This window comes from Monodon monoceros, unplaced genomic scaffold (genome assembly GCF_005190385.1).
Source record: "Monodon monoceros isolate NGI ecotype Baffin Bay Population unplaced genomic scaffold, NGI_Narwhal_1 Super_Scaffold_1, whole genome shotgun sequence".
Lineage (NCBI taxonomy): Eukaryota > Metazoa > Chordata > Mammalia > Artiodactyla > Monodontidae > Monodon > Monodon monoceros.
Genome location: NW_021703765.1, coordinates 40,490,592 through 40,506,409, shown reverse-complemented (window position 1 = coordinate 40,506,409; position 15,818 = coordinate 40,490,592). Strand labels below are relative to the sequence as shown.

Here is a 15,818-nt window from a genome sequence, read left to right as displayed (position 1 = left end):
AGATCACATGATGACGCTGAAAATCCAAGTTCAGGATGTTACATACCTCCCACTGAAATTACTTGTATCTGACAGTTCCAGACCTAACAGTAAAAATGAATCTTTAACAAAATCACGTTCCCCAAATAGAAGTTCAGCCATTCAGGATGAGGGGACAATGGCCTGACTGACACCTCATGGGTCTAGAGACTGATTTTATCCATTCCTCTAACTCCAGGGAAAGATTTCTCATGGGGAAAGTAGGAAGCTCGTACTGAGTAACAGGAGCCAGCCTCCCGCCAGGCAGGCTGTTGCCAGTTGGAGCATCACTGCAGGAGTGGTCATGCAGAGAGACAGGGAGAAAAGTTAGTTGGTAACTGAATGTATTACCCCATGCTTCTCTTGGAATATTCACGGCAATAAATAGGTATCCATTTTCAAAAAAAGGGAGTTGTAACTGATACCCTCTACATGGGCCCAGAATTTATTTTTAGGGGAAGAATAATGTTATGAAATCATCCTGGGATTAAGATAAATGAAAGTTATCCTTATCTTGGGGTAGAGAAGCTGTGAGGGACTGAGGCAGGCCTGGGGTGTGAGATGTGGAGACGATGAGGTGTGGCTTGTGGGATCCAGCTTAGGGACACCCCACTGTGGTGGGTGAAATAGGAATTTCTTATCTTCCTCTTCTTTTCCTCTCCCTCCCTGTGGGGAGCCTGTTCTTTGCTGCTTCACCAACCCTGGAGGGGCTAAGTGATAAAGGAAACCCTGGCTCGAGGGATCTGCAGGATCTGGGAGGCTCTCCAACGTACCCCCAGGAAGGCGAATTTGCAGAAGCCTCTGAGACTCACCGATCAGCCAATCCCTGACACTGTCCTTTACAATCATCAGATCTCTGACAGGCAGAAACAAATTATTCTGGGAAAATTCACCACATTCTCTGAAGCTGAATTGTGGATTCTCTACTGTGTGGCTTGAATTATCCTGAAAATTCTCTAGCACAGTAGGTACCCAAATTTCATCATCCAGAAACAAATCCCCTAGAGTCCGGTAATTCCAATAACTTTCCCTAAGACTCATTTCCCTTTTTCTCATGTCAGTGAATCTGATTTCTTTTAATTTTGCAAGAAATTTTCCTTAAACTTATCTTCCAGTAAATCGCAATCAGTATTTTCTTCCATCGTCCATAGATACGTAGTAAATTGGAAAACAGAAGCATCTGTTTAGTCTTGTGATTTTCACAGTGTGGTCCCAAAATCACCCAGCAAGTTGCTAAATATGCAGGTTCCTGGGTCCACGTTCCAGATCAATCTATTTAGAATCTCTGGGTAGGACTAGGGAAGATATGTTTCAATAAAAAAGCTCTATGGTTGATTCTTCAAAGAACTACTGATCTATGGGCTTCCCTGCTGGCGTAGTGGTTGAGAGTCCACCTGCCGATGCAGGGGACACGGGCTCGTGCCCCGGTCCGGGAAGATCCCACACGCTGCGGAGCGGCTGGGCCCGTGAGCCATGGCCGCTGAGCCTGCGCGTCCGGAGCCTGTGCTCCGCAATGGTAGAGGCCACAACAGTGAGAGGCCCGCGTACCACAAAAAAAAAAACCAAAAAACAAAAAACTACTGATCTAGGCAAGATTTTAGGGGGCTGAGGAAAACAGATCTGTACTTTTTTTTTCTCTTTTAGGTTTGTATTATTGGAGGATCTATCAACACATTGCTGACTTGGATAATTGCTCATCTGCCTAGATAATTTTGCCTGTATAGACCTAGTTGAAAAGCAACATTTCAGTTAGTGCCTCGAACCTGTTTTATAATTCCTTGTGTTCTATTCTTGGCCCTTGTTTTGGACTGAATGGTGTTGCCTCCAAATTCTTATGTTGAAGCCCTAACTCCCAATGTGACTGTGTTTGGAGATAGGGCTGGCTTTTAGGAGGTAGTTAAGGTGAAATGAGGTCATAAGGGTGGGGCCCACCTCTAATAGAGCTGGTGTCCTTATAAGAAGAGGAAGAGACACCAGAGTTTCCCTTCTTCTTCTCCCCACCCCACCCCCCAGCTCTGCATACAGAGGACAGGCCATGCGAGCACACAGTGAGAAGGCAGCTGTCTGAAAACCAGGAAGAGAGCCCTCACCAGAAACCAGCCCTGCTGGATCTTGATCTTTGACTTCCAGCCTCTAGAACTGTGAGAAAACAAATTTCAGTTGTTTAAGTTACCTAGTCCATATTTATTCTGTTATGGCAGCTCGAGCGGACTAATACAGTCCTTAACAGAACTAACCAGCCAACAGAAACACAGGGCAGAATGATGCCAATGGCTCTCACACTCGTTTTTGGGAATTGACACTTGAGAAGGAGGCTTCAATGGTCAAAACCTGCACGACTGCTTTAAGAAAGGATCGTCTTAATTTCACCACACAACAGCTGTATTTTATACCAGCCAACCTCACCGTATGGAGAATTTGGAATATGGGAGGCAGACTCCTTATCTCCTCCTCTGCTTGGTGCTCGCCTACTTACATATGCAGTAAATGTTAATGGTTAACAATGTTCCAATGAAGGGAGGGCGACCAGGAGGGATAAGAACAGATATGGATAAAGGAGAGAAGTGATTCCCATAAGCTTTTGTGGCAGACTCTAATTAGTGTCTGTAAAGCTATAGACATACATTTCTTTGTGCTTTCAGACATTTCAAACGTTTCTCATGCTCTGAGATTCTACAGTTTCCTTGCCATAAAAAATGGGAAGCACTCTCCACAAAAATCTTTCTGAGGTGAGATTATTCTTTCTAGGTCAAAAAGACTATCGTGTTCTGGAACCTGGGCTCTCAGTTTGACTAGGCTGATGCAAGACTTGAGGGGCTTCTTCCTGTACAGGGGGTGCCCCTTCCTTGGAATGGATTTTTGCTTGCCGCTGGTTTTGTTTGCTGCTTCCTAACTCTGGAGCAATCACAGATCTTGAGTTTGAGTGCAACAAAGTGGTGTTTAACTATTTCAGTTTTGCTTTGTCTGCTTTCTCTTTCCAAATTTTGAATATAAGAATGTCTGAGGGCTTCCCTGGTGGCGCAGTGGTTGAGAGTCCGCCTGCCGATGCAGGGGACATGGGTTCGTGCCCCGGTCCGGGAAGATCCCACATGCCACGGAGCGGCTGGGCCCATGAGCCATGGCCGCTGAGCCTGCGCGTCCGGAACCTGTGCTCCGCAATGGGAGAGGCCACAACAGTGAGAGGCTCGCGTACCGCAAAAAGTAAATAAATAAATAAAAATAATGTCTGAGTGACAGATGAAGTTTATTGGGCTTCTCAGGGTTCTGAACTGAATACCTTGAATTAGGTATCTTCTCTATAATTCTGCCAAGGGAAGAAGGTGCCTGCCTTCTAAACACACATAGTGACTAATTTAGGCAATTATCTGCTTACCTGGGATCTGTTGGTAGTGCTATTAAAACCTATGAAGTTATCACATGCTTTTAATAACACTTGGTCCCTTTGAATAGCTAGATAAGAAATCCACATTAAAATTTCTACTGCTTTGCACTCAGATCTATGATGGTGGCCTCAAGTCTTCTTTGTCGTGTAATAGACATGTAAGTCTTTTAACAGAAAGGAAGAATTTGATTGTTCAAAGAGATTCATAATCAAAATAGAAATTGTTCCATCTGGAAGCATAAACATTAAGCTTAGGAAATGATTTGCTGAACATTCTGCCACATCCATACACTCAAAGCAAGAGTTAGTGAAGTAACCTATGGGAATTCCTTGGCGGTCCAGTGGTTAGGGCTCCACGCTTCCACTGCCGTGGGCCTGGGTTCAATCCCTGGTCAGGGAACTAAGATCCCACATGCTGCATGGTGCAGCCAAAAATAAAATAAATTAAAAACTTAAAAAAAAAAAGAGTCAGTGAAGTAACCTAACCTACTAAGAGTAGTAAAAGTAATTTCTTGTCAAGAGCAGTCGATATTTTTTGTCCCTAAGGAAAATGGCAAGGACACTGTAGCAAAGGAAGATGAAACCGGACAAGTTATTCTCATGATGAATTTAGCTTTTCCATGTCAAAAACTGCCTTGGTGATACGTATAGGGAAGCCCTCAGTTGAATGTCAGCCATGACTGAAAATCCTGGGCTGTGCTGTTTCCTGCTCACCCCCACAAGGAACACTTTTGCATCCCCTTTCGAATAAGAGCATCTGTTTTTCAGGTTTTATTTAAAAATTTCTTCTTCTTCTTCAGTGGTTCTTATGAGTCATCACTGTCTTGGCAGTCAAAGAATTTTACCTCATTTCCCTAAAATAACTGCTGGATAAACATAGTTTGAATAAAACTTTCTGATGTGCCTTTAAGACAATGTAAATAAATAACTTGAGTAATAAATATTTTTTCTTTGAATAAAAGATTTGCTACACCAAGTGCAACTACCACTTGAGGAATATAATGCCTAAATCAACATAAAGCCAAAATAATCAAATGAAGAAGAAAACAAACATCAACCACAGATAGTTTCCTCTGCCACACTAAAAACCAAGAATTTTAATAAGACATATGTGCCTTATGAAAGTATCTAGAGAATTTTCCACTGTACATGTGCATGCATTTGATTTTCATTTTTGTCAAATGGAACACCCAATTCCTGCAGAAGGTGCCCCCAGCTGTGATCTAGGAACCATAAGAAGCCCTCCTAAAAATGCCAAAAAGACTCTTACGACTCAATAAGAAAAAGAAAATAACCAAACTAAAAAATGGCCAAAGGATTTGAAAAAAACTTTTCTCCAAAAAATATACAAGTGGTTAATAAACACACGAAAAGATGCTCGGCATGATTAGCCATTAGGGAAATGCAAATCACAGTGAGATAGCACTTTGCATCCATTAGGATGGCTACAGTCAAAAGGGCAGGTATTAAGTGTGGGCGCGGATGTGGAGAAATTGGAGCCTTTATACGCTGCTAGTGAGAATGCAGTGCAGATGCTTTGGAAAACATTCTGACGGTTCCTCAAAAAGTTAAACATTTGTTCAGTGTTAACTGATACCATAAGACTCAGCAAATTCCACTCCTAGGTATGTATCTAAGAGAAATGAAAACATATGTTCACACAAAAACTTGTACATAAATGCTCATAGCAGCATTATTCATAATAGCAAAAAGCGGAAACAAACCAAATGGACATCCACTAATGGATAAAGTGTGGTTTATCCATACAATGGAATATTATTTAGCCATAAAAAGGAATGCAGTCCTGTTACATGCTACAACATAGATGAACTTTGAAAACTTATGCTACATGAAAGGAGCCAGCTCCAAAGACCATATATTGCATGATGCCATATTCCATATGAAATGTCCAGAATAAGAAAATCTATGGATTTATGGAGACAGAAAGTAGTTTAGTGGTTGCCTACACCTGCAAGGGGCAGGGGCAGATGGGGGCTGATTGCTAATAGGTATGGGGTCTTTTTGGAGGGGGTGGTAAAAATGTTCTAAAATTAATTGTGGTGATGGTGGCAAACACTGTGAATATACTAAAGCTCCTTGGATTGTACACTTGAAATGGGTGAATTGTGTTGGATGTAAATTACACCTCAAAAAAGCTGTTCAACCTGAATCCACAAAGGCTTTTCCAACTTTTCCAATTGCTGACATGGATAGAACAAGGGAATGGACCAGACTCAGGACTGGCCTCAGCTCTGTAGTTTACTCAAAGGTGGATAAAACGGACACTGTCAGCTAAACCTTATCACTATCAGAGCAGCACGTGGGACCCAGACTGTGAGAATCCAGCTCTAGAATGAACATCCTGTATGGAATTAGGAGTCCTAACAAGTGAACAGAAACGCAAATTGGATATAAACAGAACTATTCCTATAAGAATAAAAGCTATCAATGATTAAGTATTTACCGTCTGGTACTGTGTTAAGTATAGTACATACATTCTTCCAACATTCAGAATTGCCCTGATGAGGTGGGTATCATTATCTACATTTCAGAGGTAAGCGATCTGAAAAAAGATTAAGTAAACTCCCCAAAGAGAGCCAGCTTTTAAGTGGTCAAGGTGGGATTTGACCTGCATCTGTCTGAATTTTAGGTCTTAATTACTATGCAATAGAACTGTTTAAGGTATTTGCACTATAACATAACACTTTTATCTGTACCTCCTATTATGTCATAGTCTCTTTCTCTCCATACCTATATCTCCTAGCTTTACCCTGTAGTCTGTACCTACAGATGTTATTCTGGAGTGAACCCTTGTGAAAACCTTAAGACAGGGAGTTTACAGGAATTGCCACTGACAGTAGTGGTACAGTTGTCATAGTAACCAATCCACCAAATTGGTCCCTGCTAGGAGGCTCACACTTCTGCCTCTATAACACACCAGTATTGGCTGGGATCCCTCACAGTATCCATGGCCCCCTGATAATGCATATGGGGTAGGAAGTGCTGAGGTCCTGGTGTGCATCCTAAAGCATTAAAGTTCTTCCTTCGAAGTTTCCCTCTCTGACTCACAGATTTTCCATTCCCTCTTCTAATCCTTTCCATTTGCCCAGGATGTTCCGGTGTGCTTGGTTCTGAGGGGTGCTAAAAATCAGGGCCAGACAGAGTCTGCTGCTTTGTTCTAAGCAGGATTTACAAAATACGACTATTTTCTTTTTTGGCGAAAAACTGACCCTCCCAACCCAGTAACTCCTCACTCAGTGCCACACTGAATCTTTGACTGTCCCGGCCCCACCCACACGCAAAATAGACCTTTAGCTGATAAAAACACCTCTCAGAAGCCACCGTACAGAAAATTTCAAGCTGGCAGACCGCAGTACGCAGTGTCTGGGGCTACGCACGCAGACACGCAAACACATCCGTCCCTCCGCATCTTTCAACGATGCCTCTACATTTTCAAGGACTCTTTTCTTTTCTAACCTAGGTCTTTCTCTCTTCGTCCTCCTCTCCATTTCACTGGCCTCGTCTGTCTTCAGAGGCACCTGAAGGCACATAAGGCAGGGAAGTGAAACCGACTGTAATTCTTCAGTTCACTTCTCTGCAGCCTCCAGTGAGCCAGTCTCCATACGGTGGCCCAGCTGAGCTCGGAGGAAGCTCCGGTCCCTGCGCAGGTGTAACTTACCAACCCGCTCGCAGGCGCTGTGGGAGCAGAGAGCCAGACGCGGACGCCAGAGGCTTTAAGAGCGGCAGCAAACCAAGCCCTACATCGAATGTATGAGATTAAAAAGAGGAGGGACTCTCCTCTGTGAAAGGAAGAAATGGAGACTCTTATACCTAAAAAGGCCATCATTTTCAGGAATGAAATATAAATTGCTGAGAGCAATGAAAAATTCTGATTCTCTCACTTCCTTCTGATGACCTTGTGTTCACCTTCGGGTCCCTCCAACTTCACTCTTAGGTCCTTAGAAGTCTGACTATTTCTGTGCTATCAGTGAAATCACAAATATGTTCAAGAGTTTTCTAGATGGGCAAAAACGTATTCAGGTAACTTTGCTTAGTGTATGTTTTAAAATTAAAAAGAAATCAATTACAACTAGCACTTTCTGTTTGGAGTTTTTTCACGTTCTGAGCTGATCCTTACCAAAACCCCAGGAAGGTGAACTATAATTCTTAACCCATTTTACTGATTTGGGACTCAGCTAAAGTAGAGCTAAGATACACACTTAGGTTTACAAATTCAAAGGCGGCAGTGTTTCCAATATAGTATTGATCATTTACTCATTTCAAGTATACAAGCATGCTGATTTTTCCATATGGAATTCATCCATGCAGTGGATAATCCTTGGCAGAGCCCACAACTTCTTCTATGATTTGCACAACCCTCCCTGCACAATCTCTAGCCACACACACCTCCTTTTAGCCCCTGGAAGGTACCGAACTCTTTGCCGCCTAGTGTTCGTGTACGTACTCCTCTCTCAGCTTATGCCTTCCCCACCTGCAGACCCTGCCTTCCCCCAGACCCACTACTCTGGATATCTCATCTCTCAAAATTCATCTTAAACCTCTTCTGTAGAGAAAGAACTCTTCGGCCACTCTGACAAGGTTACAGCACTGTGTTATACCGTTTCCCAGCAAATGGCACTTTTCCAATCTATAGCATGTATTACCAGTGTGATTAATCTGTGTACTTATTTCTTTTTCCTTATACGGTAAACCACGTGAAGTCACGAATGTGTCTGTCTTCTTCACTCTGTATCTCAGAGCATAGCACAGAGTTTGGTGTGTTATACATGTTCAGCATAAGTTTGGGTGATATTCCGTGGCAGAACTTCTTGTTAGTGGTAAATTCGACACATCATCCCAAATTCCCACCGTGGGCGTGGCACGGCCATGGGCATGGGTTTAGAAAATCTGTCCAAGGTCATGAAGGTCCCCTCGTTTCTCAGGTCTGCTGCCAGCTCTAATTATACTGAGAATCAAGATTTACAAAGAATACAGTTACATTTTCATCTCTTCCTGTTGGCATAACAGATTGCCCCTTTAAACCCTGATGCTTCTGAAGCTACTGCATTATCTAGCACAAGAACAAAGAGTTATTTATAAAACATCTTAACTCAGATTACAAATATATAATTATTGAACTGAATCAAATTATAGGAGTGAAGGGTCCATGACTGACCATTTTCTGCTTGTTGAAAAATTTTTTCTTTTGAGGAAAAGAGGGTTTTTTTCCTTTTAGTGGAACTTTGTCTATAACTCTGCAAATTATACGTTCACTATGTAGTGACTTAAATGCTTCTTAATTTGTGTTTATTAGTCCAGCGAATATTGAGCGTCTACTCTCCAAACTCTAGAATTTTCTTGCCCGTCCTCCTTTACTACTAGTTCTCCTTTTCTTTCTTTTTCAGATGGTTTATATCTTAATAATTTCTTTGATTTCCCATATTTCCTTGCATTTTTGTTACTGCTGTTTTTTCTTTTTACTTCCCGTTGATTTATTTTCTCTCTATCACAAATATTTGCTATTTTCATTTCCCAACTACAATAAGCTTTCTCTAGTGCCTTTCTGCCTTACTTCTAATGCTGCAAATAGTTCGAACCTGATTGTCATTAATACTTGCGAGTAAATAAGCCCTTTTGATATTTACAGTAAAATAGACATACTCACTATATGTTACAACCGGGAGTCCTTCCCCTGGTTAACTTACTGTCCTGCCCATATCATAACAGTGCTTATTTGTTTGGTGTTTTTCAGAGAAATCATTAGTAATTCATGCATCAAGGATTAACTTGGATGTTGATGGAGATGACATAGCACTGAATATATTTTCTGAAATTCCAAATGAATGACAGAAGGCATAAACACTACAGTGTAGCGAATGTTAAAATGATTTTCTTGAAACAAAAGATAAGCAGAATAAATTTTCAATTAGACTAATCTTATTTTCTGTTATTAAAACATACGAGTATTTTTATAATTCTGGCTTCTACCTGTTGTATTTATCACCTGTAAGTATCACCAATGTGAAGAGCTTTCTCTTGTCTTCACAGAAACAAAGCTGATAGCTTCTCTAGGACTCCAGTGCACAGAAATCTGGGGGCTGGGGGCAATCTCTTGGTTCCAATACAAGCTCCAAGGCTTTGTTTTGGTTTGTTTTATTTTCACAATTATTTTTCAAAGTTAAGCTGAAAAGTTTTTATTTTTATTGATTTATTTAAAATACATTGGCTCATCTTATTTTTAGTAAGTCAGTATCATAGTGATAATCTCAGCAATCTCATTATTTAGCCCCTTAACCTCAGAACTAATAACTGAGTATGGTAGACCAGTAGGAAAAAATCTGGGCTTTCTACTATCTTCCTCTCACTCTCCTTCATTGGTTGGGTGGTTTGAAGATGTGTTAGAGGGTTGGAACTTTTAATCACTACTGTGCTGTGGTAAAGCAAAGATATGGGAGGTGTAGATTGGAGTCTGCTTTTCATAGAGGCCATATTTACAATATGCACTCATAATAAGAGACTATTCTTCAGATGATGACAATTGACTCCCAACTCAACATTATTCAGATAATTGGACAACTTATTTTCTCTGAGCCTCAACTGTCTAATGTGTTAAAAGATCGAAAGGGCTAGAAAGAATGTAAGTAATATGTCAAGCTCACTCATGGTAGGTGCTCAATTAGTGACAGGTACCATTATTACTGGCAAACAGCAGTTGTGTGTGAGTATGTGTGTGTGTATGCAATCATCTTTAAAATTACCTCCATTTTCATCTTTCATTGGCTTTGTCAGTTCACATGAAACTGAAACAAATCCTAAGTGTCCACCACAATTATATTTAAGACCAATACGCATTCATACTGAACTCACACTTTGGGGTCAAGTCCAGGCACTTGATCCAGTCGGGGAGATAGACACATAAGCCAAACCTACAGCAGCACGCACGCTCCTCCAGAGGTTACCCACTTTGGAGAAGGCAGGGAGGTTCTATAGACATACTCAATCCAGCTGATGCACTCAGAAGTCAGGAATCCTGCCAAGAATGCCCTTTGATCACAGCAGCTGGAGATACAGGTTGGCATTTAGAAGAATAATTGGTCACATGTTCATTCATATGCCTAGATTCATTTATTCGATATGTACATGTGAGTCTCAGAAAGCAGTGTGTTAAATGTACCTGGCTCCTCTACTTTCCTCCTGGAAATCATTAAAATACCATATCAATGATATTAAAGCCTATTTTGAATAATGACCAATCTATGTTAGTTGGTTCTATATCCAGTATGTTGGAAAAAAATGAGCAACGCATTCACTCTTTTAATTAATCACCATTTACCTTCCTGGGGTTGCTATTCAAATTCTTAAGTCTTACTACAGAAAGCTGAAATTTTAACTTAGCATGATAGAATTATTTAGATTTGAATTCCTTCCAAACAGAAGCAAGAACACCAGAGGGATTCTTTCCACTAGAATAAGGGCAAAGTTTTGTGTCCATTTTGTTCACTGATGTATCCCAAGTGCCTAAAATGGGTTTTGGCAAACTATGACTCACAGAACAAATCCAGCTTGCCTCCTGTTTTTATACAGCACCCCCCCAACACAAAATGGTTTTTAGATTTTCAAATGGTGGAAAAGAATCAAAAGAAGAATATTTCATAACATGTGAAAATTACATGAAATTTCAATGCTCACAAATGAAGTTTTATTGTAACGTAGCCATGCTCATTCATTTACATATTGTCCGTGGCTGTGTTTGTGCTACCAAGGAAGAGTGAAGTAGCTGCAACAGAGTTAGTGTGACCCTGAAGCCAAGTATAATTACTATTTGACCTTTTACGGAAACAAAAAAGCTGACCTTTGGTCCAGAATAATACATGTCCTTAACTTCTTTTAAAGTCAGATACATTAAAAGTTAACCCTCACAAATGTCTTTCCAAAAAGGAAGTCTTAAACCTACATATAACTCTAGGGTCAATCACCAGATTATATGATAGAATAGAGAGGCTCATAGTAAGAAGCAGAACACCATGGATGAGAACAAGGACTCAAGAGTCACAACTGCTTGGGGTCAGACTTGGGCTCTACCACTTACCAGCTATGCAGCCATGGGCAAAATGCTTAACTTCTCTGTACATCAGTTTTTCTATGCATAAAATGAAACAAATGATGGTACCCATCCCTTAGGGTTATTATGAGCATTAAATAACTTAATATTTGTAAAAGGCTTAGAATATCACCTGGTATGAAGTAACTGTTGTAAGTAAGGTAACATTTTTCACTGTATTTTTAAGATAAGAAAGTTGAGATACTTAGAAATTAGCTAAGGTAATGAGTGAGCCTCAATGTGTTCATAAGTATGGGGAAAAAAAACAATGATGGGTTAAAATTTGAACATGTCCACTATTGTCAGTAAGTCCTCTGAGCCAATGCAATGCACTAATATCTACTCTAATTGCTTTTTGATTGTAGGATATAACTATTTGGCTTCCATATCTGTGATATAATTTTGTAATCAATGGTCCTGTTTTAGATAATAAACAAATTGTATTCTGAATGGTTGAGTGACTTCTGATACAAAATCTAACTACCTAACAAGTTCTTATCTGAGGGTATCAAATTGACATAAAGGGAAATCACAATTTAGAGGATGCATGGACACAAGATTAGTTTGCTTTGTTAAGGTTGTTATTCAGGTCTTAGGAAGGGAATCAATAGAAAATATTGTCCTACATTTAAAGAAACATTTTCTAAGCACCAAAACCAGGAATCAAAACTGTGCCTTAAGGAATTCTAATGGCTTTTTAATCATTGCAAGTCATTTTAGCAAATAGATAATTAGTATTTCTGATGTTTAAATAGATTTTTATATTAATTTATATGAAATCTTTAAATAGACTGTTTTGCAGAAAGTGAAATCTTTATAAGGTAGCCTTTTATCATCTATAAAATATAATCTCTTCAAAATTACACTTCAATACAGGCCTGTATACAGGACTGTAATAGCTGGTGATTAAATATTTTAAAAATATAATTATTTTTATGAATGCTTTTCTATTACAGGTGTTCTCCTGGAGGAGGTTCAATGGACTTTTGTTATGTGCAATAGTAACACAGGTTGAAGAACTTTTGGTAAAATGTAACACTGAGGCTTTCTTATTTTATAATTTTAGTTCCTTCAACTTTCACTAAACATTTATTTAACTGTTACATTGTGGGAGGTGCAATGAAAATGTAAAAGAGAAGTTAATTAAGCCAGTCCAATTTGATTTATTTGGGACAATTACTAAATTATGCATAAAAATTTAAAAAATACAAATAAAAAAACTTTTTGGGTTACTTAAGCTAAACTTACACTACAAGTCTTTTGATATTTACTTTTTAATGCACTAAATGTTGCATGTCATGTCACTCTATTAAATTTTTTTGCTTTAGAAGCCTTTAATAATGACTTTCCCAGAAACTTTTTCAAAACTTATTTCTTAAGTGTCCCATTTCTTGCAATAAAGCAATATGAAAATAAGAAATAAGACTTCAAAATATTTTAATTTTTGTCCATCCAGGTCCTGTGGTCTTAAATTAGTTATGTATATACTTTAATATAAGATAATAAGTCTATTATTTTTAATATCCTTAATGCTTAGCTTGCTAAAATAAAATATGAATCTGAGTATAAATGTCATAATCAGAAAAACTAAGCAACTAGGATAAAAAAATTAATTTGCATATTTATAAAGCCTCTATGTTTGGTTTGCTTTATTTTTCTAGACTTAATAAAAATTCAAAATTACTCAATAATTTAAAAAAATATTTAAAATATTGTTATTATATTAATAGCCCTACATTCTTTAGATAACATGTATTCTTAAACAAGTAAATTCCTTCTGAAGTTATTCTATATGCTTGTATTTTGAACTTATTCCAACAGACTGGCCAATTTAAATTTTCCCACTCCTTCTCTGAATTTGAGGAACTCTTTCATATTTAGACTACAGGTGGATAAAAAGTAATAAATACAATGCCCTTCCATTCAATTGTCTTCAATAAAAGTGATGCAATTTCAAAAACAATTGTTTAACACACTTATCCCTCTGTTAGACTACATGTAAGACTGAGAGAACATTTTTATATTGCTCTGATGCTATAACAAATGGGCTGATATCATACTATTGGTTGCAACTTACAACATTTTTGTCTACATTTAAGTTAAGATCTTGGTGGTTATTCTTGCATTCTTTCTGTGAATTAAAATTAGAATAATGTAATTAGTCCCTGAAATTAAAATGCTTCAGTTACTAATAATGGAACAAAGTCTAAATTATATTACTTTGAGATCAACAATAGGTTCACATGAACTATTTTCCGTATCTTCCGCTTTTAAAGGAAAATACAGTTTTCTTCCTATGGCAGAAGTATCAGATTCTTGCAGCATCCATGACACTTGTAAGCATTCAGTGGTCAGACGCCACTACATATCCTTCAAATGATATGGCCCAGTGAAGCTGGACGGTGTCGTCACGGAGCCAGGCAGCCTAGTATCTCAGCCATCCACCAGGACAGAGCCAGCAGGCCCCAGCTGGCATGCTAAATCCAGACTAAGGTGGGAAATGGATTTTGCATTTTGAAAGTCAACTCTTCCAACACTGAAACCTAGGACATATTTATCAGGTAAAAGTGCAATGAGGACTTCAAGCTTATTTATTGGATCAAATTTATAATGCTTATTTCCCCAAATTACTCTTAGAACAAGTTAAATCTTAATTTTATTATCCTTCTGGGTTTCTGAATTTATACTAGATTGTACATTTAAAAAATATGAATAAATGTATGTTCAGGACTATAACTTAACAGTATGATACATGCTAAGTTAAGTATATTTGTAAGTCACAAAAGTTAAAATAACAGAATATTGATCACCAATGTTCCTTGGTGTGGTAACATTTGCCTGTCACATTAAGCTTACCATCTTGATTTTTAGGCAAATTGGAACTCTTACAAAACAAAAATACATTCCATGTTATTGTCGCTTGGACTCCTGTGTTCACTATTCAATCACATGAGTTTGGATCCTCGTTTGTGTTATTGTCTTAACTGTCATGTTCTGACACTACAATTCATTTCTTGAAAATAGTAGAAAAATCAACTTACAAGATTTCTAAGTTCAAGATTTCCCATGCCTCCCGTGGGCCTCACCTGAATACAAGTGCTCCCTAAACAACTGTAGAGAATATCTTCCAGTTTCCTAAAAGTTTAGTTACCTAGGTCTGGTAGAAACATCATGATGGAAAAAATAAACATTTAATTCCATAAGGCTGCAGAAAGTGGACCCCATGTTTAAGACATCGTTCTGAGTGGGAAAAGGCCATGGTGGATTCTTAAACCATGTACTTTCTAACAGAGCACTTAGGTGGATTAGACTGGGATAGCCTGGCATCTGGAATCATGATGTTTTATCATGAGAAACTGAGAAGATACTGCTTCTCTTTTCTAAAAAGAGAAAGCAACCCTCTGCTAGGGCTCATTAAAAAAGGCGTTTAAAATTGGAGCCAATAAAACATGATTGCCAATTCCAACAGTCTTTTTTTTTTTAATCTCAGCAGCATTTTTCAAAGGCATTGTTTCTCTCTCAACTTTGACAGGAAATCCCACGTTCAATACACACAGGGGACACATTCCAAATAGCAACAACAACAACAATAACAACTCTCCAACTTCTTTGTGACTTCAAGCAGGCACAGACCTAACTGCAGCTAGATGACCTTCCCCTACTCTCAGTTTTCAACTGTGCTTCCCTCTGACATGGGAACTACTAGGCAGGATTCACTCTGACATCCCGAATCCTCTTGCTTTGCTGTGAGGAAAGGTTTTGCTTTTTCATAAGATAGAAAAGTTTGCCTGGGTATGGGATGCCAGAATTTCTAACAGCGACCCTAAAAGACAAAGCCTTTCAGAGCTCTAAGCAAACCCCAATCGCTGAAAAACAGAAAATAACTTGAGTGTCAGAATGAATGAAAGCTTTCCTCCTCGAGCATCGCCTGGCACTTCTGCTTGCCCAAGGCAGGAAAGAGGGGGACTGGGGTGGGGACTTCTCATCACAGAACCCTTTTTCGTAAGTAAGCATATTTTGAGATGTAGAGGGAAGCCTGGATAAAAAGGGCTCCAAAGCTGTACTTCGAACTGCCTGGCCTTTGACCCCACCTGCCTGTCAGTTTCAGCCCGCAAGTCCCACATCTCCGGCTCTGGGGATATTGAGAACGTGGGCTTTCTAGAGCTCGGGGATGCTGTGAGGCCAGTTTCCTGTTGACCTTTCAGGGACTCTGAAATCAACTTTCCCCACGCAGTCTGAATTGTTTGTTTTCGTTTGTTTTCAGCCTGCCTGAGCCTCCCCCCCCCCCCCCCCCCCCCCCCCCCCCCCCCCCCCCCC

At 39.3% G+C, this 15,818-nt stretch overlaps 1 protein-coding gene across 2 annotated transcripts in view; it reads right to left on the bottom strand.

The window, feature by feature from the left end:
• The window catches only part of KLHL14 (kelch like family member 14), a 100,074-nt gene that overhangs the window by 83,115 nt on the left and 1,141 nt on the right, over nucleotides 1-15,818 (bottom strand). The gene's annotated exons all lie outside the window — the stretch shown is intronic.